Source organism: Anticarsia gemmatalis, chromosome 21 (assembly GCF_050436995.1).
Source record: "Anticarsia gemmatalis isolate Benzon Research Colony breed Stoneville strain chromosome 21, ilAntGemm2 primary, whole genome shotgun sequence".
NCBI lineage: Eukaryota > Metazoa > Arthropoda > Insecta > Lepidoptera > Erebidae > Anticarsia > Anticarsia gemmatalis.
Genome location: NC_134765.1, coordinates 1630645 through 1657861, shown reverse-complemented (window position 1 = coordinate 1657861; position 27217 = coordinate 1630645). Strand labels below are relative to the sequence as shown.

Below are 27217 nucleotides of genomic sequence, written 5' to 3'. Positions count from 1 at the left end.
TAGCAGTAAAGACATTTTCCACAATAGCATTCCAAATCATTGAGTATATTGAAACAGGTTTGGATGTCAAACTTTTTGACATAAGTCAGTGATAAATAAAGTAAAAAAATATTTTATTAATGTTGGTATAGTATGGAGTCTAAAATGTATTTGCTTTTGCACCTGATAATCTTATTTTCAACCTTATTGTTATAGAAATAAGGATCAAATTCACTGTTTAAGTAAATCTTGTAATTAATGAAAACATCAAATTAACTGTTTTTGAAGTTTATTGTAGTTGTTTTGAAACACTGCTGCATACAATTAACACTCATGATTAGATTTGTACAGTTACGACTTGATGCAGATTTGATTAATATTTAATTTTCATACCTTTTACACAAAGTTGGTACACATTGTATAATGCATAGTATATGTCTATATTCATTCATTGGCCTGTGTCCATCTATTGCAGATGATTCAGGTGGCGTCAGACAGAGGAATATTTGTTACAAGGTAACATCTTCTTTCGTGGCTTAAAAGACCTATGCGGGAGTGACAGCCGCGACCGCAGTTTTGGCAGATGAAAGAGCCTGGGGTCGATGGGGGATTTGAAGCGCGTACATGTCGCTGCTCTCGTTTATGTGCTAAGTAAGTTGTCGTTGTCTATAAGTGGTTCAATTAATAAAAAAGCTTTATTAAGGCTAGTAGTCCATGAATGAAAAAGATAATTGCATACATTGCTAAGTAACAATCCTCATTTCGTAGCTTAACCGCTACGCTCGTAGCACAGACTAGGCAGCGTAGCAAGTCTACGAGCAGTCTACGACGTAGCAAAAAGCGAACATTCAAAGTACCCAAGCCGTATTAAGTTTGCTATTAAAAGAATAATATGTAAGTAGAGCTAAGATAACGTTTGTCTACCGTGTGCCTCGACTTGTAATAACATTTGCTCTCCACTCGGATATAACTTGAAGAGTTCTTGTGTTGTTCGCGCCACAATTTCTAGAAAGATCTTTTTCATATTTGAATTTTTTAAAGCAAACTGCTTGACTGAAATTACGTTTATTCGTTTACCTGTATTCCGCAAAGGTGCCATATGCTTTTGCGGAATAAGGTACACAGGTTTGTATAGTAGATATATGTCAATATAGATACGTAGTAATCGGTTGAGGCATTTTTGTATTTGTTATCTATTTAATTGAATAGAGATCAGCGTTTTTATCATTTACAGAAAATACTGCCAAGCAAGTACTAATGAGTAACTTATTTTAATTTCCACAAATAAAAGAAAACTACTTTTCCTCACGTGAAAACGAAACATGAGTCAGGAAAGATCACTGCAAAACGTGAAACGGAATTGGAAAATTGTATTTTTTCTATTGCCAGCAAGTACAAAAGTAGTTCCCGATAAAAATCTTGTTATTTGCATACGAAAAAGCTTATTATAAGTGAAAATACAACCAATCTTTACTCTGAAACAGTTAATTATTGAAAATGTTAACTACCTTATTTACGCATCATATTTTCGTTTACCTTTAAAACATGGAGAGACGTGAGAGTATATTGACATACAATATGCTTTTAAAAGGCTCACGGAAACTCCCGCTTTTTATCATAATTGAACGAATTTCGTATATTTATTTAAAAAAAATATTAAAATACAAAAAATGAAAATGTGATACTTTTTAGTATACATTACCTACTAAAAAGTATCACATTTTTTTTATTTCTTAGCTTAGTTGAATGACCCACTGATGGGCAAAGGCATCCCCTTTAATTAAAAAATCATCCTACCAATGGCAAGTTTCGACCAGTCCATCTCAGACACCTTACCCTATCTTCTTTTGGATCCCCAAGTCTGGAGTGACGATGCTATTAGTATTACACGTGCATAATTGCAATAAGGCATATAAAATTTATTTACTATATTTGACTATTCGGCATAGTTCACAATGACTAAAAAACCAGTTAGTTACAGTAGAAAAGTGTATAAGATGATTTTTTCCCAAAATTAAACTCAGTTTTTGAGAGATAAAATCTTTAAGAGAACTCGGTCGAACGTGAGCACAAAATTACTAATTTATAATTTAAAGTAATTTTTTCCATACTTGTGAATTCTACCTTTTGTCTGTGGGTATTTTTGTGAAACTGAAACGTAATTATGTGTAATTTGTGTTCTGGTTTCATTTTATAATTGTGCGTTTCCTTTATCCTTATATTCCTTAAACATGCGTATTAAACCAGCCATATTGAGAAGAAGGTGGGATTTATAATTGCCAAGTGTTAGTAATGTGAGGAAATGATAGATGTTTTAATTTTCATGTTTTTTTTTTACATAAAGGCAGCTCGGACGCCATATACAACCAGACTGAAAATAACTGTTTGGGGATCCCACAAATATTTATTGCGTGTCGCAACCTAGCCTACTATCTACCGAAATCTAGCACGCCTGAGAGATCTTTAAACAGTTCTTGGAAGAAGAAAGTCACTAACTAGAAATGCAACAGTAGGTTGAATATTTTATTTTTCTTATACTTATTATTTTTAATAACTTTTAAACTCTCGCGTTGCATGTTTAATGTATAATAGAGTGAGTATTGGAGTGCAACCTGCACCGGCGCAAAATGTTAGGCATTTTAAGGTAAAATGCGTGTTCGCGTTAATTCCCGTTTTCTATTATACATTATTATTTATGTCGTAAATAATCACTTCACGGCTAACCACAGATGTCGTACCACACGCTCATCCATAATTTTCTATAAAAAATAAAATCACTATACTAGTCATTACCTCAAGGCATACGACTACATGACCTTAGTATAATCGATGCACAAACCTTTATCGATTTCACTTCACTTCGATACAAACAGAAAGAAACTCAAACAATCTATCAATAAATAAGTTTACAATGATATAATCGATTGTGTACACAGTTTTCATTGTTTTACAACCAGCTACTTTGTTAAAGGTAATTTTTCTATATTTGGTGTAATTTTGTTAGCCAGATAGAATATATAGAGCTTTGTTTGTATTATGCAAATAAATATTTAACTTAATACTAAGATGCACAAATATTAGGTTAAGATAAACTTTGGAGAATACTCCGATTTGTTGAAAATTATACATATTATTATATCTGTTGTACGATTCTCTACAATTAGACGCATCGAGTATCGAGAGTTTAACATTTAAAATGTACTGCCAATATAGTTTCTACGACGCCCGCTAGAGGCGCTGAATAAATAGCTAACCGGTTGTCGGTAGTCGATAGTGGTAGAGAATCACGGTACTGTTAGTACTATTAAGGTAAGCAGCTATGTTACAGAAAATTATCCATATTTCAATAATTAATTCTTAATGACTTTCAAACACACGTTACGTACTTGTTTTTAGTATCCATAATTTGTCCTAACTTACAGGCTTGGTCGACAATTTTCGGTAATTACTGATTAATTATTATTATTAAACAATTAAGGACTGAATTATTTCTCATAAAATTTTACCGTACACAATTTTACATACAAAATATTGTAGCAAAAGGCAAAAATGCTTAAACTTAGTATTCAAAATGTTGGTGATACTCAACGATAGTAATTATAAACGACTCAACCGATGTCGATAAAAGAAAAAATGATTTCAGTTGATTCAATTCGATAATATCGAAGTGTTTCGACTTAAAATCATTAAGTGTTTGACAGAAACTGTTCATTTGAAGACAATGTATTTAGACTAGTATGTACCTCGGACCTCAAGAGCTGCTCAAAAACTGCATTTCGATATTTTTCCTTCACAAAAACCAGTCTCTTACACTAGAGCAATTAAATCATATAACAATAATTTATTTCCTACTTACAACCTACACAAAATTTCGGTTAACTAGGTGTTTGAACTTTAAATCGTGAAGTTTTCCAGTGGGCGCATGCAGTTGGCGGTGTTGCAATCTGTCGGTGCTGCAATCTCCCCCAAGATTGAGTTACGCCGGGCGGCTACTCGTCGAGATTACCGCGTTAATAGCTTCAATTTTTACTTAGCAACTCATTAAAAACTGTGAAACAATCGCTTCAGGTAATCCGTGAAAGATTGGAAGGTTAACTTTGAGTTGATGGTGGGAAAATGCGCTAGGAATGACTTGTTAATAATTTTTTCTAATGTTTATTATTATGCACTTGTGTTCAAGGGTTAAGAAATAAAGAACTAGCGACAGCGTTTGTTATTGTGTATGTTTATTAATATGCAAAAATTAAGAAACGTGGCAGTAGTTAAAATATGCCAACCACTAGGTATAAATATCTAGTTTTTGTCTCAGTTACGTCAGTATCTATTGAAGTCAATGTAAAACAGTTATAATAATTGTTTTTCAGTCGAAGCAGCTGTCATTTATGTCAATTATTTGTATGCTTTTTATATGTTTACTAGCGGACCCCATAGACGTTGTCCTGTCTAATAAATTAAAAGAACATTGTCCAGCGGACATAATTGTGAATCTAAACCATTCTCAGATCCCCTTGAACACACCCAACAAAATTCATCAAAATCGGTCCAGTCGTTTAAGAAAAGTTCAGTGACATACACACTTACAGAAGAATTATATGTATAAAGATAATACACCTACTTAAGTTTCATGATATATAATATACCATTATTTTCTTTCTCAACTTTTCGTACAATATGCAATAAATCATCTCAAAATTATATTCAGTTCAACTAGGTCAAAGTAAACATGATTAAAAAGAGTTAAAGTTTCAACAGTACAAGCATTAACCTTTACTTACTGTTTACGAAACAGGCTACCATCAATATTTGTAGGAAAACTTCATCTTATGAATAATAATATATAAATATTGTTACAGTAACGCAAGTACGCAACTTGGGAAAAATGCCTTAGTTTTTCCTTTCAAGTAAAACAATGTATTTTGAGATAGGATAAGTAGGTTTAAGTTAGGTAATATGTTTAATTCCTGGAAAAAATAATAGAAAAAGTGAAAAAAAATGCACAATAAGTGTCAAATTCCAAAACACATTTTTTTTTGTGAGCAAGTAATCAAATTTTAGTCAATAATTAAGCATAGGGAATTCATGTAACTAAATTCACGTGAAAGTAATAGTAAATGCTGAAAGATTTAGATACCTACTGTTCAAAATATCTCCAAATTAATATTGTTACAGATCGAGCTGCACGAATTTGCTTCCGTAAGTTTCTGTTTAAAAAATGAGCCTTTAACACTCCTATATAAAACTGCTCGTATAAAAATAAATAAATTGAGTAAGTAATTTCTGAGATTAGCACGATAAAACAAATAACCATTAATACATATAGTACAGAAATAAATATTTATTTATTATTATTTTAGTATAGATAATCAGTCGCCTTCGGGCGGCTTGAACAACTTTGACACTAGGTTGACCACTGACCATACGATAAGAAGAAGATCAGTTATGTAGCAGACTACAAAGTATTTATATCAATAGTAAGAATGAGCAAACAATTTGTTGCACGGTCACACACTATTGCTATAATTGTTAGGTAAATAGTCTATTTTTGTCCTAATCTAGTGGATTTGTCAGGCATGGCTAGTCATGATATTTATTATTTGATAGACCATCTAAATGACTTTCGTGGGTTGAACAAATATATACAATGTATGTAGGAATTAATAAAAATACTGATATTTATATCGCAAGGCTTTTTTGTTTGTTTAAAACCCGCTTAGAAATGTTTCTACAAAATAAGTTATATTTTTAAATAGTAGCAACTAAGTAATTTAAATTTAAAATATTATTGACGCACTGCTGGTCCAGGGTCTCCTCCCGTTATGAGGGAGGGGTTAAGCTTTGAGTCTATCACGCTAGCCAATTGCTGTGGGACTTTGCATGCCCTCAAGAACTGTATTAAAGAACTCTCAGACATGCTAGGTTGCATCACTATGTTTTTGGCAAGCGTAGCTTAACCTCAAAGATCGATCCAGCTGTTTTTATTTAGCCACGAGCTGCACTTTTTTTAGCGCCGTATTATATTAGTGCAATTAGGCACCCATTGCAATGAAACTTTTATATTTTGAAAAGCAAAAATATCCATTTCTGGCTGCTATCTGCATTTTTACGTCATTTGCCTTTTTGTGTTCTTTTTTAATGCTGTGTACCTCGTTTTAGTGTAGAGATTAGACCTTAAACAGGTTATGTCTCAAAATGTTGTGTCCAGGTATTTTGGTATTTTAAATATAAGTGGAATATGACAAGATTAAGCTGAGTTAGGGATGTAATTATAGCATTTGAAAAATGTTGTAATTATAATTAGTCATTTTATTCCATAGTTTTTCTATTTGAGGCGCATTGGGCAGTTAAGTTTAGTAGTAAAAAGTATTATTTAGTTTAGGAGCATAGATATACTAATTATAATGTCTTCCAATTCGATATTCAGCCACCGCGGCTTCATTTGTTGTGCTCTGTGCCTGTGTGAGACAAGTGTAAGCAATTCATAGGTTCAATCTCTATTCCCTCACTCTCATAGCCAGGTGGGACGGATAACCGACACGATCAACGACAGGTCAGCTTATACTATCACGATTTTATTTTTAATTTTATTATCGTAAGATATTATTAACACTTTAATTCTTACTTTTTACCTTACCAAGACTTCAGAACAATCATATTGTATGGAAATAGCATTTCTATGACGAGTTGTCGATTATATGATAAAATTCAACTGAAATCTACGTGTTTCAAAAGGAGCATCCCGTAATTGGAGTCGTTCATTATATTATGAAACAATCAAAGTTTTGGGAGTCCCTTCAAATTCAAACGATCTTCAAACCTGCCTTTTCAGGAATAGAGGTTTGTAAACCATTATTAAATTTAGTAGGTGTAGACTTGATACTGCAATAAATACAAAATTTGTCGGTAGAAACTGTACAAATTATGTATGACTTAGTTATTCACGCAGTAAGTTGGACACAGATAAATCTTTTCATGCGTAAACAAAAAAATAATTACAGTCTGTACATTAATGTAACACAATATTTTATGTAACCTTTATATCCGCGGCTAATTGATAGAAAAAGTAAAACAGGTTAGGTTATCAAATGAAATTTTGGCAGTTACTTACATATATTTGGTCTAAATTCAACTAGCTGATAGTTTACCTGATACTTTTTCAGAACGACTGAAACTGGGTATAAATAAATATGGTAAATAATATAAAGTTATCATCTTATTTTGTGAAAAAATGCAAGAAACAAGTCACTGGATATGTGGACACTGTCAACTCCTAGATTATATTCCTCATGAGCATTTGCGTTTAATTTTAAGCTCAAATAACAGACAGTTTAAAAGTGGAAACGCGTAATGACCTGAGACTGTCGCTCAAAACTCAAAATTTCCGATATCAACAAGACTAAAATGATCGAGATTATTAATTAGAAATGGTGATATAATAATTATACAAAATCCTAGCAGAAATAACGTTTGTTTTAAGTTTATTTACTCCTGCCTACTCAGTACTCTTGGAAATGTCAAAGATTCACAGAAATTACTTCAGTCTGTGCGAGGTCTTTTAACGTCAACTCAATTGTATATCATTATTTTGAATGAAAACCTTTTTTAACTTTAATTGAGGAGGTACTTACTCAGTAAGGTATTTTACTTACTCCCCGGGTAATTTGTCGATGGAGATAGCAACAGACATTTAATTTTGAGCTTAGTTACCTTCCTTCGCTCGTATATATGTTGCAGACACCACAAACAAAAACTGCCATATGCTTCCTTTCTTGTTTTTATTTCTATGCTGGCATGAGTACACTACACTAGGCTATGGACAAAACGTGTCTATATGTCATAAACAAAATATGATTTTAAAACTTGCGTAAGACGACTTCATAATTACAGTACTTATGATCAAACATCAGCAATATTTACGAAAAATAGTAACATCAAAATATGTTAAGTTAAATTAATTTAGTCCGATGAAATATTAAATTTTTAGACCATTTTTCAGAGGACGCAATATTTTTTTTTTTATGTCTGTATAAACATTCGATTAAGTTTTTGAGGTTGCAAAATTTTAAAAACGTAACCCTAAGTGTAACTTTTCAATGAACTAATATTTGAACAGCAAACCTCCATAGTAGCCGTGAAACACGACTTAATTGATAAACCACGCTTTGTAATAAGAAAACAATAGTTTAATAAAATAAACACAAACCTCCCACATAGCACATTGAAATTCATCCCCTAACTTTTCAAAGTTCGTATATATTATAAATTATCCCATAGGGCGAAAGTTTTCATAAATCTAAACAGGAATTTAAAAATACATTTTCGTAGGTGTAAATAGGGGTGTAAACGGTTAAACCCCGTTTGGGGTGTTTTAATAAACGTTTTTTTATGAATCAGTGGGTTCTAGGCTGGGGTTTATGAAGCCTTATATCCAATTTGTATGTTATTAAAAGCTTGATACGGTAATATCTTGTGAGGGCAATAGAGGACAGTGGAATCGCGAGACGTTTTGACTACATATTTACTATTATCATCGCCACTATAATTACTGCCGCATGACCTGCGAATCCCTATATTAGTGTGATGAGCACGAGTTCCTCTGAGGGATGTGTATGTATGCATATATTTAGAAGTACATAAGTATCAGATGACCGTGTGTGAAGAGACAAAAGTTTGTATTTTTAAATCTATTATTCGATTACGTTATTGTTTTCACAAACCTTGCAGTGACTTCGAAAACCTTATTTTGATAGTGTTATTCTAAAAAATAAGCGAGTTCTAGTGATATTTATAAACTCGTGGTTAATTAACGAATGTTGTTTCAAAACAAAATTATTGATAAAGCCACAAACCAAAAATTGAAATACAATAATTGAATCTAAATTTTATTGTGGTGTTCGTTTGTATGCGGTCATTGGAGGTCTTTGACCTTTCGGTAATTGTTTAAATATGTTTAAAGCACTGATAACAATGCCAAACTGATGTATGTAATTTGTTCCGAAAATTGAGTATTGAACCTAAGACTCTAGGCGCTAAGGTAACAACGTCGCAAGGACTTTAGCCACTACCTACTTAATACATATCTATTACATCACATGTAATTCCTTCCATATCAAAAATTATTCCGATGAAATGAGAACGTCCTCCTGTTTCGCAGTCGGTTAAAAAAGCATTTTTGACGTTTATTAACAGCCAACTTAAATCATAGTAAAATACTTATTTCTACTCTCAACTAACGAAAAAGCTTAAAATCAATACACTCGTAGGACCCTAAGTGCGATGCAGACACATCCAGTAATGTGATTAACTCATAATCTATGGTAAAAACTTGGACGTACCCAACCTACCCTGACATAATCGTGTTACCTACAAATGGATGTCTCACTGCCGTGGAAAAATAAACCTTATGGTACGGACATGTGGATGGTAGCACTTATTCTGGATATTTTTGTGTGGATAAAGGTCAATTTGGTGTAAAAGTGGTTCATATATAGGCAGGTGTTTTCACCTTTGTTTGGTTTAAGCAACTATTGATGCGGATATTTCGTAGATGGGTAACCGTTTTGCAGATTTTACGCTGATTTTTTCATATTGATGTTAATTTAAAGTTCATGCATTTAGCTTACTAACTATATTAAAATAAAAAAATCAGTTACATGCAACTAAAAGTATGAAAATGCCTAGATTCATTAACCCCCGGTTTCTAAGCACATTTAGCGGTAGTTTATCTATTCAATTGCGTTTTTTTATATGAGTTTTGACACTATTGAACAGATAAACTACCGCTAAATGTACCTCGGAAACCGGGGGTTAGAAATGTTCAGTTAAAAAAGGCTTTTTATTACTGTACATTCGTCTGAGGTATTTTCGAGTCCAGTAACTATGAGCGTAAGATTTTGTTTTTTAAAACAAAACGATACAAATGCTTAAAAAGCGAAAGAAGTAGAAATAAATGTAACATAAGCCTTCAACTTGGTTATTATTTTACGTAATATGAGTACTACTATTCTGACGGCATGCTAATATGTGAAATTACATTTATTTATTCACAACACAGTTTTTGAGCCTTAATATATCTTGCTCTCAGCCTGCGTCTGCTTACTTTACACACTATTTCAACACTACTGTTTTTAAAGCCTTACAAATTGTTTCTTTTGGATTAAATATGACATAATGAAGAATCTAGGTAGATAATGCGCCATTACGCCTGTTATGAGTACATAGCTTTAAGCAAAGGTGTAAGGAATACAACCATGTTTTGTAGCAATGCTAGTCCCATGTAATAAGGGGCGAGCCTACTGCCTTATATCGGGCACGTTACCAAATTCTGGGCTACTATTGAGAAATGTAATAAAATATTTTTTATATAAAATTATCACAGTTTTAGTATGGAATTTAAAAGTTTAATAATGATTTATACACATGGGCCATAAACACATCCGTTCTCGATTTTTGACACAATACAATATTCAAAAGTAATGAAATTAATCGTTTGCTTTTATTTACAGTGAACTACAACCAACCTTCTCAAATACGGAATCTCTTAAGGAAAATGAACAGAAAAAAACCTCACTTGAATCAGTTGTAGTATCATGTTTCCTTAATGGTTGAGTTTTCTGTCTGATGGCTGATTGTACAAACAAGCTGTGGCTCGGCTAAGAGGAGAATCTTCTAAATTGATCTCAAAGGAGCGGTACAAGACGTGAAATTCTAGGAGATACTTTTTAGTATTCAAAGTGTTTGTAACGAAGGTTAGAAAAAACCCGTTTGTAATTTGCTGTATTTTTTTTCTTTTTAATAAGTGGCAACCAAAACATGATTGTATTACGTATTATAATAAGCTCTTATAGTCTGAAAACTTAGAATAACCTTGTACTTACAAATTAAAATATCTGATGAATCTGACCGGCTACCATCACATTAGACGATTCTACAAAATGTATTTGTAATATTTTAAACTGATTTCGATATGATATATATTTTCCTTTACTGTATACATACCTATTTTATAAAAAACGTGTGTGTTATCATATTTAAAACCTATCCTTTAAATTTAAGCAGTCCCTGTTTACTTGCCTAAATGTAATATTTCCTTAAAAAATAATTTAATTTCTTCACAACAAATCCCTTTTTTCTACTACGTCATCAGTTAATTGTAACGCAGTGAAATAAGGGTCAGCGTACATTATTAAACAGGACTAGGGTTGTCACTCATGCTCAATGTTAATTGTATTAACGCGCGCTCGCAATATATATTCATACGTTTAATATAATATAATAGAAGGCAAACATCTCTTTGTGTTTCGCTCTGGTGTTTGGATAAAAGTAGATTTTTTGAGATATGAATGCTTATTTATTTGTCGCCTTACGGCTAAATTTAATTGAGATTTTGACACATTGTTAGGTCAATCTTTTTTACTTTGATTGTTTGCCAGATTATATACTGTATGAATTGATTAAAATACTCTCAAAGAAATCAAAATGTCGGCAAAGATTATACTGAAATTAGACTTATAAAAAACGATGCAATATAGTACGATGCATTTTGAATTTTACTATTAAATCTATTTATCTTTAGGCTTTAAAATGGCTTGACAAAGTAACATCATATATATCTCATTTCGAGGGATCTTTAAACAATTCGTGAAGGGATTCAAAGTCCTCAGACCGCACTTAGCCAGCGTCTTAGACCTAAGTCCTAACCCCACTCATTTTGAACAGACACCCTATTCAACAGGGCATATCTTTTGTATGAATGATGATCAATTTAGCATCGGTGATCAAGCCGCCCGAAGGTATTTAATATAATGACTACAATATTATGCGAGAAGAGCCAACTATTGACGGTTCTTGCCTAAGCATTGACGCATCGCAAAAATAAATATTACTATCAACTACAGTCAACGAATTCTCCACGAGAAATACTATTATTCGGTTCACTATTTTCTAAGCAAGAAGATTAACTTGGCATTAACATCTTACTACAACTTTGAATTGGCTACAACAATAACTGTCGAACTGAAAGTTTTCTGGTTCAAATTGCATCAAATGATAAAAATTAAACCACTTGTAAGATAAGATCTTAAACGAGTTGTACATTTGATTTTATTTATACCCGTATCTCTCGCCGCCCACAGAACGCGTAGGAATAGAGATAATCACATAATATTCCCTTGATACCTTTTTAGCTAATTTTAGATAGCTTAATCTAACGAGTAAGCACTAATTGGTAGAGACGGGTTAATTTTAATCACTCTTTAAGGTTATAATGTAACGGGTCTTAATCGCGGTTGAATGTAGTAGCCTCAATACGTACAGTCGGCCCCAAAATTCGCTGAACATATTCAATCTTTCGAAAGCCTTTATTCTGTAGCATGCCTATTATTCCACGGAAAAAACATTTCACATTTACTGAAATGTACAATTACTACTTTATTTTATTAAAATTTCGTAAAATAGAAGTTTTTGAAATATGAATATGTTCAGCGACTTTTGGGGCTGACTGTACATGCAGGATTTTATAACAGTCATTTCCCTAAGAAATATGCTAGACTGAATCATAGTATATATAGACTTTCTTGATTGAGATAAAATAACTACGCGAAGTTGAATGACTCAAAATGTGTAAACTAATGTGTGGGTTTAAATTAATTGGGAAACAGAATCAAATTCTGAAAAGCAACTAAATGTAAGGGTTATATAAGTATTTTTGTTGTTTCGCTCAGATTTCACTAATTAAACGTTGCTAATTATGAACTGTGAACTATTGGATAGTGTATGTTACTACAGATCGCGAGGTCTCAAGATCGATTCCCAAGTCTTGAGTTGACACGTTTACTAGTTACATTTTGTAAAAACACGTAGCCTTTTTCTAATATTTTATGTTTATGTTTTGTGTAGTAGTGTGTGCTTGAACAGGTATAAAACAAGGTAATTTGAATCTCGCGCCCTTATAAAATCAAATAAGATCAACCGCGGTTATAGGGTATGGGTGTCAGTGATAGCGGATTAATAAACAAGCGGAATAAACGATTTTAATAAGCCTAGTTCCTTAAACAGAATACCAGTAGCCGTGATTACTTTGAACTCGTTTCTAAAAATCGAAGTATTTGTTAGGTAAAGTAGTGTGACAATATGTCTGGTCAGATGAACTCAGATATTAGAACTAGGTATATTGGTAATGCTAACCAAGTAATAAAATTTGCCTTAATTACATTATTTTTATCCGACAGTGATGATGCTTTATTTCTCTATAGTAATTGATCTCAAAACAATTTCATCGTTATTCTGGATCAGTTTACACATAATATTATATCTGGTCTTAATTTCTTAATAAATGTACAAACTAAATCTCTATTTCATCAGTACTGCCTGTTTTTAAATCGCTCCCGCTTCCCGCTCTCAGTGGCACATAGCCTTACCAGCGATAAAACAAAGCTCGCGGTGTAACGAGACCTGAGGTTTATGGTGAACATTTATTGCTGGCGGCAACTCAACAAAATATTTATTGGTGTTAAGTAGGGCTGATAGACAGACGACGCCACTCACTTTTTATATAGAGAATTTGTTTACTTTTGTAAATTCGAGAAAGGCTTTGAAACGTGGTTGTTCTTTTGCTGCTTTAGTCTTTGCTATTTATTTTTTGTTGGTATCTAAGTACTGATACTCGCAGCATTCTAAGAAGTCTTTACAAATTAACGTTTTCTAAATATAGGTATGCATTTTTCGATTAATGTTAAAAAAGGATCAGCTTAGCTGCTGAGAGAGGAATAGACCACTTTTCTGTGACACAGCTGATTTAAAAAGACCTTGGCTGTGGTTTTAATTTTTTTAAACGTTTACAGTATTCTAATGGAAATTGCAATGTAGAGATGTGATAGAGCTAATATTATTCACAATATGCTACTATTTAATGCAAACTTCTATATACCAAATTATGTTTTATTACGGAATAAGAAGAACATATTACGCCTCCTTAAATATACTCAGTATCAAACAGTAATAACACAAAATACATGTATAACATAACAAAAGCAATAAATAAAGCGCCGTCGGCGGCCATTGCTGAACGTTTTTCTCGCAACAATATAAAATACTATCAGTTGCTTATCGTCTCATGTAAACCGTGACAATGGAACCTCTACCTGTGTATTTTATGGAAAATATTTTAGTATCTGCAGAAGAAAAAATATAGCAGTCACTAAAAGTTTTCGTATCGACCGTATATTTGTTCAATTCTTATAACTAGAATTCAGAGACAGTGGACCATGCGCTTAATTTCGTATTAAATACAGTTAAACTATATTTATTAAGTATTAGATATTGAATAAAAAAGGGAAAGCAAGTGGGAAGCTAATCTACGGCTTATAATCTTTCGCAACACACTATTTCAACAAATTAATTTCAGAATTTAAGATAAGGTACTAAGTTTAATATTTGTAAAAAATCCGCGCTGCTTACATTTGAAGTGTACAACAAAAAAAATAACAATAATAGTAGAAAGGCACTATAAAAATAAGTACAAAAAATATCTTCCTCTATATTTGAATTCTAAAATGATAACAAAATATGACAATGTTTTCGTAGTCTGAAAGTCGTGGAAGGATAGCATTAAGACGATAATAGACTAATTGTAGATAACTTCTCTGCAAAACGAAAAGAAAAATATATTCTTCAAATTTTTCACCAAAAAATTAAAGAACTTAATACTGTTTCGACAGCCCTAAAACCGCGGTAGGATAAAACAAACGTTTGTCATTACTTCCCGACAGCTAGTCTTCAATTACCCGTCGTGTAACTTGTAATGTCTTACTGACTCACTGCTCACTGTTCAATGCTCAAAACTCACCGCTCACCGCTCAATTTGATCGTTCTGCTCATTCTGAGCGATTGCTCAAAATTTATGACCGCCCGCAATTGACGCGGCTAAGTTTCTTTAGAGATTTTAAGGTTGACACTTGTTTATTATTGATAGTATTTTTTTGAGGAATTTAGTTATTTTTTATGGTGTTTAGGGAATGGTATACTCAATTTAAAAGTTATTTAAGCATGTTAAAGGAATACTGTCGTTTAACCACGTAAAAGACTTTCTGGCGTTTTGAATAACTGCGATAATGGATGTACTAGTTACGACAATGAATACATATTATTATGGGAAGACTAATGAAAAATTGTTAGTAAGCCAATCCATACTAATATTATAAATGCGAAAGTAACTCTGTCTGTCTGTCTGTCTGTCTGCCTGCTACTCAATCACGTCTAAACTACTGAACCAATTTGCATGAAATTTGGTATGGAGATATTTTGATACCCGAGAAAGGACATAGGCTACTTTTTACCCCGCGAAAATCACGCATTTCCCGGGAAAATTCAGGTGGCGAACGAAGTCGCGAATATTCAATATTATAATGACACTGAATTAACAAATTCCGTTGTCATGGCAACTGTTTTAATGGCGGATATGCCATAGCGCGATTTCGTTATATTATGAGACTAGCTGACCCGCGCAACTTCGCTTGCGTCCCATAAGAGAGAATGGGTCATAATTTTCCACGTTTTTGTAACACTTTTTAACTGTTACTCTGCTCCTATTGGTCGTAGCGTGATGATATAAAATATGTTTTTTTTTTCACGAAAAATATTCTCAAAATTATTTATATCTCATAATATATCTAATTCGCGCTAAGGCATATCCGCCATTAAAACAGTTGCCATTAAAACGGAATTTTGTTAATTTAATGTCATTATTATATTGATTATTCGCGACTTCGTTCGCCACCTGAATTTTCCCGGGAAATGCGTGATTTTCCCGGGGTAAAAAGTAGCCTATGTCCTTTCTCGGGTATCAAAATATTTCCATACCAAATTTCATGCAAATTGGTTCAGTAGTTTAGGCGTGATTGAGTAGCAGACAGACAGACAGACAGACATTTATCTCATTTTATATCATCACGCTACGACCAATAGGAGTAGAGTAACAGTAAAAAGTGTTACAAAAACGTGGAAAATTCTGACCCATTCTCTCTTATGTGACGCAAGCGAAGTTGCGCGGGTCAGCTAGTTAAAATATATATACCCACCCACAACCAAAATAACAATGAGTAAGCTGGCTCCCTGAACTCTTCCAAAAAATATGACATTTAATTTTGTATGATTTTCATTAAAAATGACAGTCATTTTGAAGCACCCACGGTGAAATATAATTCGTGCATAATTTTATGAAAAAGGTACTTAAAAAATGGCCTTTTTCTTTGTTATTTAAATACTGTTTTTACCACTTTCAGTCCCTTCTTGGTATGAATGTGCAAATAAGTGGTTGGAAACTTTGCACTCCTTCGAGAACTGTTGAAATACCTCTCAGGCATGCAAGGTTTCCTCGCAATGTTTTCCTTCACCGTTCAAGTCAGGGAACTCATCGTTTATGCACGTTACTCTGAAAAATAACGAAGTTATAGAATATTTTCGTTAAAATAGGGTATTATGTGTTTATGGCAATTAAATGCTGGTGTATAAAATATATGTGGTGTATAAAATATTGTGAGAGATATCGAACGATGAACTATCAAACTTCTGTATGGCGGCCGTATTGCGCCACCGTTCTATTACAACTGTTGTTAAAATAATAACAAAATAAATAAAACTAAGCTAGTCTCGTCCTCAGATATCTGAGAATTACTTACTATTTATTACCTACTTTACAATTACCGTAATAAGAAACCTAGAAATTACAATAATCCAATATTTAAAGTTTAACCTCAAAACTTAAGCAAACTTATACAAACTAGGATATCACTACAAATAAACAATGAAATCCATTAAACCACTTTGAAAACGAACTAACATTTCAAGAACCACAGAAACTAGAATTCTAAAACTCAGTTCGAAGATTTGTACAAAGAAAGTGAGAGATACACAAATCAGTAAGTTACCACGGTAGGGTAACTTTGGTAACTTTAAACTATCTTTATTGGCTAATAAATACTGTCCCAAAAGTTTAAGAAACCCTTTGAATGAACTTTACTTTTTGAAATGTGATAAAACTTGCTTTTCTAAGTTAATGGTCAGTTTGTATGGAGATGTGGTAGGGTGGTATAGTTTAGGCCAGTCCTGTAGTGTTTAGACTGTGGTTGTTTTGTATAGGTAATTAATTTAATGTTTTGTAAATTTTGTGGTTAATTATGGCTTCATTTCAAAATCTAGTATCTAAGTTTTTATGTTATGCTATGCTCTATGCTGTAGAAGCCGACAGCCTTTTAAAAAGTGTGTAATTATTTGTGTGTTGTCATAAAATAAAATAATATATCCGTTTTAAATTCAGAGGAATCTAATGACTAACAGTTTCAGCCTGGAATCGAATTAGGGTTCTAATCATCAGTAGTAACATCACTGAAGCAGAAGTTACTTCGGTCAGTTTTAGGTGCTGGTCTATAGCCATAAAGTCAAATATTGTAATAATATATTTTGTTATAATTTATCAAAATCTCATAACGTGAAAGCAACAGGTTATCGGCCGTTAACCGACGTCGTAACAAAGGTATAAAGCTAACACCTCGTTATAATATTAAACAGTCGTAAAGCGCTGTTCTCGTGTAATTCTTACAGGTGACGAGTATATTATGTGTTGTATGCATTCATAATGCATGTATCTATTTTGTATGTTATAAGGACTTTTTTTTATAATTTCATACACCTGTCAAAGTTGTTCAAGCCGCCCGAAAAGGCTTGACATAGCTTAAGGATTGTTACCTTAATCGACAACAACCGGGGCTGACTTTTTACGTGCCCTCCGAAGCACGGAGACGCTCAAATACCACTTGCGGTCACCCATCTATAGAATGACCGCGCCAACGGTTGTTTAACCCAAAGATCGTTTACCGACCGGTGAGCACGCATTGCAGGATATTTGTCCCCTAATGCATTCTTGGCTTTACGGACAAACAATTCATGACGTACTCGTATTTTCCGTCCGCAAAGTGAGTGCGGTTTTTGAGTGTGGTCGGGTAAGCGTCGCTCTTATTTAATGCAATCGAAACAGGTTCCAGTACAAACTAGAGTTTCGAAATAACACCAGCTTTTGTTTGCTCTAATGAACTTAACGAGGATAACGATATTAAAATGGTTTATTCTGCCTTTTTAAATCTTCTTAGTTAGGTATGATAACGAACGAATAAAAGATACAGGTAATTGTATTTCTAATATAATTCTCCTGTGCTTGTTACTTGTTACGTATGGTTGAAAAATAAGATTTTTCAATTTCCTTCAAAGAGAAACAAAGGAACTTTCGCATTGTTGATATTAATGAGGATAGATAAAGATTTCATTCTTGGTCAGATTTGGTACAAACATTGCCAATTTTATACCCCTAGACATTGCCCTCATTTGACTGATAAATTACATTACATCATTCGCTCAAAATGAGCATATTAAACTAGGACAATGACCTCAAGGTCAACCAACAAATAGACCAAACAAAATAACACAGTAATTCTAGAAAATCACTGCACCGATACGAATTTCATTTGTCACGAATTTTCAGAAATCTGCTTATAGTATTCTATATATTACTTATAGTAGTAGTAGGGATGTTGTGGAAATCCGACACAGGAACTATTGGATATCCGAAATAAATAGATATTCGTAACTGAAATAAACTTTCGGATAATATATCACCAGTCTAAATTATAATTTATTTATTTTATACTTGTATATTTATATACTTTAAAGTGCACCGGATGCACCCTGACAGATGGGCTAATATAGCCACGAAGTGGGTGCCAGTGGTGCCACAAGATGGTCGGCGGCAACGGGGAAGGCCCAAGGCCCAAACGGAGATGGCGGGACGACTTGGACGCGTTCCTGAACGGTTGCCCGGAAGCAGCAAGCGACCGAGGGGACTGGAAGTCTAAGGGAGAGGCCTTTTGCTCAGCAGTGGGACACAGAATTAGGCTAGGTAAACTTGGGTAAACTTGGTAACCTTGTCTGTGGTCTGTGTGATACGACTGTTCATCACGGGGTCTCGGATACGATTCTGTTGGGCAAAATACTACTAGCATTTTTAATTAATATTCGAATATTCTTAATAAAAGCCCAGAGTTTGATAATATGCAATCGGTTTGCCACCACCACACAGGACTAATACATTAAATGGCGTAGTACGAAAAAATACCGGAACTAACGAATATCCGAAATAATTTCACATCCGTAACCGTATCTGAAACTTTAAAATATATAAATATCTACATCTCTATTTGTTACTAGATCTATATTACATTAATTATTTAACGTGACTTTAAAGGTATTTAAAGCAGGGGTGAATAATTGAAGGTGTGCAAGTCGGAGGCTTTTAGTCAAATGCAGTTTGATGGGACGTTTCGATCTGTTTGTTTTACCTACTGCGAGAGGGAAGAAATGTGTTCACGGTGTGAGGTTATAGAGGTTTGGAAATAGAAGTTATTATTGTATAGTTGCTGTGTATATTTCAGCGTATTTACTATAACATTTATATAAGAGGTATATTTTATATAAAAGACTAGCTGACCCGCGCAACTTCGCTTGCGTCACATAGAGAATGGGTCAAAATTTTCCCCGTTTTTGTAACATTTTTCGTTGCTACTCCGCTCCTATTGGTCGTAGCGTGATAAAATATAGCCTATAGCCTTCCTCGATAAATGGGCTATCTAACACTGAAATAATTTTTCAAATCGGACCAGTAGTTCCCGAGATTAGCGCGTTCAAACAAACAAACAAACAAACAATCAAACAAACAAACTCTTCAGCTTTATAATATTAATAGTATAGATATATAATATAAGTTTAAGTATATAAGTATAAGTATATAAGTATAGATTAGTATAGATTAAAGTCAGTGGAAAAAGAAAATTATTACATGTCATACAAAATAGTCACAAGTTTTATATAAAAGTTGCATAAAGAAAATATTAAAATCAGTAGCAATTCTTCGCGTTGGAATATTCTCAATCCAATGAAGGAGGGCTATGTCCAGTAGTGGACATATTTCGGCTATTGTGGATAACACAATGTAACGATTGAAATTCAGAAACATTAAGAGAACAACTAAAGAAGAGCAACATAAGTCTCGGGTAATCTAACTGCTAGATAATTCGACAGCGGTCAAAACACCTCAGAAACGGTGTAACAGGCTGTTAGTCTCTTACGTAAACCATTTCTTAAAGAACTTTCCTCTATCTAGAGCTTACTCATACTCTACCTACATTTTAAAACATTAGTTCAGTCATATATTTAACTGTGAGACAGTTACAGTCAGTTTTATCCCGTGACACTCACGTCACGCGAGTGCTTCAACTTGAGTTGCACATCATTTATATTGTACGCTTAAAACTGTTCCTTACTCCTGACACGGCACTATTAAAATGGTTTTCGTTGCCATACCTTATTTTATGTCAAAATATACTTATATTTTTATTGTAATGTAAGGCTATATGTATGTGTTTATGCTAATGTAAGGCTTTGAGATTATTTACTTACTAATGAGATAAAACTTCGTCAAACGATAAACTAAAATATCAAAATTATTTAAGTTTTAAAATGTCTTTGAGTGTTTTTAAACTTTATAATAATTAACTAAGAGTTGTTGCTATTAATTTACTTAAATTGGTTCGTAATAGTTTAATTCCAACCTACGTTTTTAAAAGAGAAATTTGCAAGGAAAGGCATTATACGTTTGCCCTGCAGTCGAACAGATAAACCTAATCACAAATATTGTCTCTTTTTCATAGCTGTGAGTGATATATTATAGGTTGATTAGGTTTAGACCTAAGTCCACCTTACTGATAAAATGTAAAAAGTTAGCCAGTTCATATACATAGGATCACTATATTATTAATATCATAAAGCTGAAGAGTTTGTTTGTTTGTTTGTTTCTAATCTCAGGAACTACTGGTCGGATTAAAAAAAATCTTTTAGTGTTAGATAGTCCATTTATTCAGGAAGGTTATAGGCTATATATCATCACGCTACTATCAATAGGAGCAGAGTACCAGTGAAAAATGTTACAAAAACGGGGAAAATTTTAACCCATTCTCTCTTATGTTACGCAAGCGAAGTTGCGCGGGTCAGCTAGTAAACCATATTTGAATAAATACGTTTCTAAACAAATTTCAGTTCAAACATATCTTTTAAACGTTTCAATAAAACAAATCATTTATAATCATAAAATGTAATCCTTTACAAATATTTTGCACGCGTTGATTACAAACAGACTTCATTTCACGTTCATATATCAGTGTTAACACGACGTCACCTGTCAATCAAATGTTTTCAATTACATTTATTTATCAATCATACTGTGATTGTGAGAGATTGTACCTTTGTGAATGTCCGTTTTTTATATTATATATTAATAAATATGATATAATGGTGACCTGCGTGGCGCCGTGGTTAAGGACGCTACTACCAGTGCAGCGGGAGGTTTTGGGTTCGATTTCAACTCGGAACAAATATTCGGAATTTAATATAGTAAGAAATAATCTTGAGTGTTGCCCGTATAAATGTTAAGTCACCTAGTCAACAACGTGATCTAAAATACTAACCTAATTCCTAATTTTAAACGTTCCCACTGGGAAATACTAATTTTCATTAGAAATTTTATAAGGCAGTTGTTAGATTTAATTATGCTGGTCTATAATAATAGATTTTTTCAGACTTTATTTACTAAACTAAACCTAATTTACTGCCCATTGGGAAAACTAGAAATAAACTTATTAACAAATAAAGAAAACTAAAATCTTGTCACGTATCATTTTAATTAAGCAAGATTCTAATATACAATAAATTTTCCGTATGAATATCTTAAAACCCAGGAGATATCGGTCCTGAATATAATATTAATATGGCGACATCAAATAAACAAACTTGTGAATATCTTACTCGCTGACTTTATTGAGGTCCAGTCGTATTGAAAACATAAAAATACGGAAGCTTTGGTTTGATAAAAAAGAGTTAGGCTTTAGTTTGGTCAAGAAGAGTAAATTAATTTAACCCACTGCACCACCATTACTGCATTTTGCGCTAGGGCAGGGGGCTAGGCCTAAAAATAGAACTTACCTTTATTAATAAATAATTAAGATTACTTTATAGAAAAGAGATGTAGATATATCTACATTTTTTTTTGTCTATCTGTCTATCTATCGTATTTTTTACGGCTGAACTGCGATCGGTTTCAAACGAAAATGTTTTTTTTTCTCTCTAGTAAAATCTTCATGCTATCCGTAACGAATGCACTTACCTAATTATCAGACATAAATGTAAATTCATTGTGATTTATTTATGTACAATATACATACTCAGAAGTCACACAACCTACATTTTTAAACACTTTTTTTCTGAAATCATAAAGCGGTCTAATCACCAACTAACGTGGCTAAGACCTCAAGTAATAAATCTTAAACTTAGATACTTCGCTAAGTAGCCAAATTGGCAATTAATCTGCTCTCAGATCTAATGTCTTTTAACTTAACTTCGATAGGTTTAGCACTAGATACAGGAATTAAGTTAACTTTTTATGCTAGACTAAATTTAGTTTAGGGAACATTTACAAGTCTTCAAGACTAACATTTCTGCTTGTGATTTAGGTAGCAATGAAGGCTATCTTTGCTAGTTACTCTCACCGGTCGGTAAACAATCAATGGATTAAGTGAGCGTAAGCGCGGTCATAGCATAGATGGTCTGATCTGAGAGTCTGAAGAGAGAGCGTGCTTCACAGGTCACTTTAATTTCCAGTGCCAGCAATTGTAATTTAAGATAACCGACCGTAAGCCACGGAAAGAGCCTTTTGGCGGCTGAAACAGCTTCGAACCTAGGTGAATTCCTAATCATACGTCAAAGAATGACCATGAAGATAATAATATCTACGTAAATTCGTGTATTTATTTATACATACTCATGTCCTGTATCTAGAAGACAAAGACTCAAAACTACTGTGAACGAGTTCTGCATTACTGCCCAGGCACGGTTGTTAAAAATGTAAGGACATGACTAATTAGTTTTTGCACTTTTGTATCTAATTACGCCCTTTATAAATTCATAATGTTGTAACATCGTGCGAGATACGTTGTTATGAACCATTACATAAACCTAAAGAAAAACGTTTTCTATTCATTAAATAAATTAATTTCTGAAGTAAAATTCTTTTACATTATGTGACTTTAAAGCCCACACTATAACAACATTCTCACGTTTTTACGTAATGAAATAGTGACAAAAGCCTTTTGACATTGAAGAATAACTTGAATGTAGGCAAGGAAACAGACTAAATAAATACTCCAATATCTCAATTACACGGAATAAAAGAAAACTAATAATAATGTAATAATATTAGCACAGGACCACGGTTTAAATTAGTCCTAAATAAAGTCTTCCAACGGTTGAGTACCCCTGGTTCGAACACGTTACAATGGGAACAATCTCGGCGACAAACACTGGGTGTGTTTATTCTGTTCTCTAAAAGGCACAATGTTTTGCACCCCTGAACTAAAACCGTTTTACCTGTGCCAATAGTTACGAGCCCCTGACGTCTTGAGAACTAGAATGTGAGTTTTTGAAGATTGTGGGGGCTGATCCAAATGTTAGGAACAGAAAAAAAACTTAAGAGTAGTTCATAGTACATTTAAAGTTGGTTAAAAAAAATGTTCAATAATATTCAATATTCGCTCAATACTTTCAAAGCTCCGGCTTTTAAATAAAACCCATGACAGCTATCAGGTTATGTAAAAAAGATTCCGACAAATTGAGAACCATCCTCCTCTTTTTTTAGAGTCGGTCAAAAATACATACTTTAAACCATAAAAATATAGAAAATATATACTTTTAACCCATTGCTGTCCCACTGCTGGGCAAGGGATTCCTCTTAAATTGGGAAAGGTAAGACCTTGAGTCTACCACGCCGGCTATGTACGGGTTGGGTTGGTTAAAAATATACAAATATATAATTAATTTTTACTTTCGATATACAGAGGTCAAAAGTCAAAAAGTTGCCAAATTAAACAATGCAATATATTAATACAAACTTTTTCAAAAGAAGTAGTGAACTATCCAACTTATTTAACAATTAGAAGTCAGAAAGCAATTTTAATTAAACGGTGTGGTATTTTGTACCCACTAAGAAGTAATTATTCTATTTAAACTATAGCGGTTACAGTGTTAATTGCGCTATTAACCCTACTTCAAAGATTTGAGAAAAATATTTAATGAATCGCTAATGGGGTAGAAATTACTAATGAGTATAAAAAAAAGATTTAGGTTATGTAGGTTGAAGTTTGAAATTCTTGTAATATACCTATTAGTTTATAACTTCTTGCCTGTTATTTTAGCATTTTTTAAAATGTAAAGTTAGTGATGTCGTCTGCTTTGTCCCCAAATCCGACTTCTTTTTCCACGATAACAAACTTGAACTTAAGATTGTATAGACCTCCCCCCCACACATTACAAAAATAAAATTGAGTCTTCTAAGAACGCTGTAATATTTACCTTAATGTAACTTTTCAACTACATATACGTAAATATATGTAACGTAAATATGAACTAAATTGTATTGTCTTCTTACTGTTTGCTATGTTAGTCCTATTTAGTAGAAGTTGATCCTATTGATAAATACCATGCATCGTGTTACTATACTTCTAGGAACCATATTATACCTACTAAACTCAGGACTCGTGATCAGCTATTGTAATAATTACAGTTTGAACCTGAATAAAGTCGGAGCAGGGTTCCCAGAACGAGATTTCCCGGGAATACAAAATAATCACTCATGAAAATTGAAATCGCCGAGAACCCGAGACTAGAGGCAGTCATGTTGAAATAAATAGTGCTTAAGAATAGAATTTACTTTGGCGCTAAATTCATTGAACTGTGAACACTGAAATGTGTGACTACTTTCGTTACTTGTGTGGCCCCTTTTCCTGAAGTTCTGGTCTACAATTTCATCGGCGGGGGAAGAGTTTTGGTATTGTAGAACAATGTAGATTTATTTTTCGAGACTGACATTTCAAATTACTTTCTATAAATAAATTACAGTGAGTACACAGAGTTAACGCAATCGAACTCAGTTTCCTTGATTATTCTTGACGTTTCGGCATAGATAACTGGCACTGGCAGTGGTGGCAAGCTAACTCTAAAAAGACTCTCAGAATGTTATAATTCCGACTGTAATTTTTAGGAACTTATTACAAAAGTGTTATCCAACAGTTAAAATATTGTTTTGAGCATTCAAATAAATAAGTAAGTTTTTTCACCACCGTACTTACACATCAGCATATTTTAACAGTATTGTGATAATTTTGCAGTTTAAGCAAGCAAAATTAGGGGCTAAAACTAGGGTATATTATGCATATAACACTAATTAAACGAACACGTTATGTCATTAGTGAATGAGGAATATAAATTAGCATTTTGTTCGTCAAAGTTTGTCGTCTAAATAACAAGGTATCAATTATAAAACGATCACAAAAGCCTTCCGCCGACTTTACGAAGTTGAGATTCAAGTTTCGTAGCGACGTATAAATATGGGAGATTATTTCACGATCAGATGAAACATGAGGATGAAATGATAGTAAATAAGCCTTGCTGAAAAACTAAATTTTAGTGATTTTTTGTAATAAAACTGAGGAATTTTTCTATTACTAACTAATCATAATTACGAAATACGAGAGGAATGATCAGTAAAAAGGGTAACTTAACTACAAGATATTTAAGCAATATGTGACAAAATCTGAATAAATCTGTGATTGAAATAAATATTACCAAATATACTTCCAATTTAGCCACTATTTTTTACGGACAAGAATTCTTTACAAATAGCTACCAAACACCTTTTTTATTACGCCAAGGCCTGATTACCTCAGTAACCATTCACTATGCGAATGTCTATGAAAGCCTTTGGATTTAAATGTTGGTAGTAGTCGGCACCGTGGTGTAAAGAGTCGCTTTTGAAACAATTTCCTATTCCGTTAGTGACCTTTGTGCTATTTGCAAGTACTAAGCGTTACTACTCAAATACTATATTTTAATAAATACCCCAAGTACTGGGATAAAACGGTTTCTTTTGCATTTATTCAACTTCACCCAGGTTAAAAAGTTGTTTTACACAAAACGATAAAAAAATCTACTTGGTGTCTCATTCGTGTTGGTGAAAACAACAAGAAAATATTATAAGCTTTGAAAAATGTGTGTTCAGTATTTATTACTTAAGATCGCAGCGCTCAATCTTAAGACCTCAGAAATTACGCCAGTTTTAGTCTTTAAAACTATTAAATTAAGTTAATTGGAATGATTGTGGGTGGGTTTACACTCAGGAAGTATTTATAAAGTAAAAGCAAGCTTCTACCCACTGCGATGTAAAGCGAAGCAAAACGTTAATGTTTATCATTTGACTTAGAATGTCGCTCGAATGCGTCAGCACTAAGTGCAAAGTTAACAGGTCGACATGCAGTAAACACGCTCACTGTTCAGTGTATTCTGCTCTGTTTGGTCCTAGTTTGATTGTGAATTATAATGTGTCATGTTTTCATACACGAAAAAAACAAACGAAAATTTATATACATATTTAGAAATCAGAGGTTTTGTAAATACCTTCCCCTACTCCTAAATTCCACTAATATTAAAAACTAGCTGACCCGCGCAACTTCGCTTGCGTCACATAAGAGAGAATGGGTCAGAATTTTCCCCGTTTTAATAACATTTTTTACTGTTACTCTGCTCCTATTGGTCGTAGCGTAATAATATATATAGCTTATAGCCTTCCTCGATAAATGGGGTATTCCACACTGAAAGAATTTTTAAAATCGGACCAGTAGTTCCTGAGATTAGCGCGTTCAAACAAACAAACAAACTCTTCAGCTTTATAATATTAGTATAGATGTTTAAGTTTTGGTGGACGGGTTAGTATGTTTGTTACTCTTTCACGAAAATACTACTGTAATTGTAGGATTGTAATTTAGTACACTGATATACCTTATACCTTACCCCGGGAAAACTATCACGCGGCCGAAGACGCGGGCAGAAGCTAGTTAAATATAAGTTGTGTTAAACGTCGTTTCAAACCTGTCGAATATCGAAGAATGTTCGTAGCTAAAGGGATGTTTTTCACGACTGACCTTATAAAAGGCACTTGCATCGCATCGCGTTGCGTTCAGCCCTCACGTACGACATTCCTCTACCGACGGACAATCACGGTCAGAAATCACAAAAGATTTAGGAATTTGAAGGCCTA

At 33.3% G+C, this 27217-nt stretch overlaps 1 protein-coding gene and 1 long non-coding RNA gene across 2 annotated transcripts in view; one reads left to right on the top strand and one right to left on the bottom strand.

The window, feature by feature from the left end:
- Tk (Tachykinin) overlaps positions 1-27217 on the bottom strand; it is a 97427-nt gene that overhangs the window by 38131 nt on the left and 32079 nt on the right. The gene's annotated exons all lie outside the window — the stretch shown is intronic.
- On the top strand, positions 450-4149 carry LOC142982405 (uncharacterized). Its single transcript, XR_012959983.1, has 3 exons — positions 450-630; positions 2324-2488; positions 3895-4149. It is a non-coding gene; the product is annotated as an uncharacterized LOC142982405 (long non-coding RNA).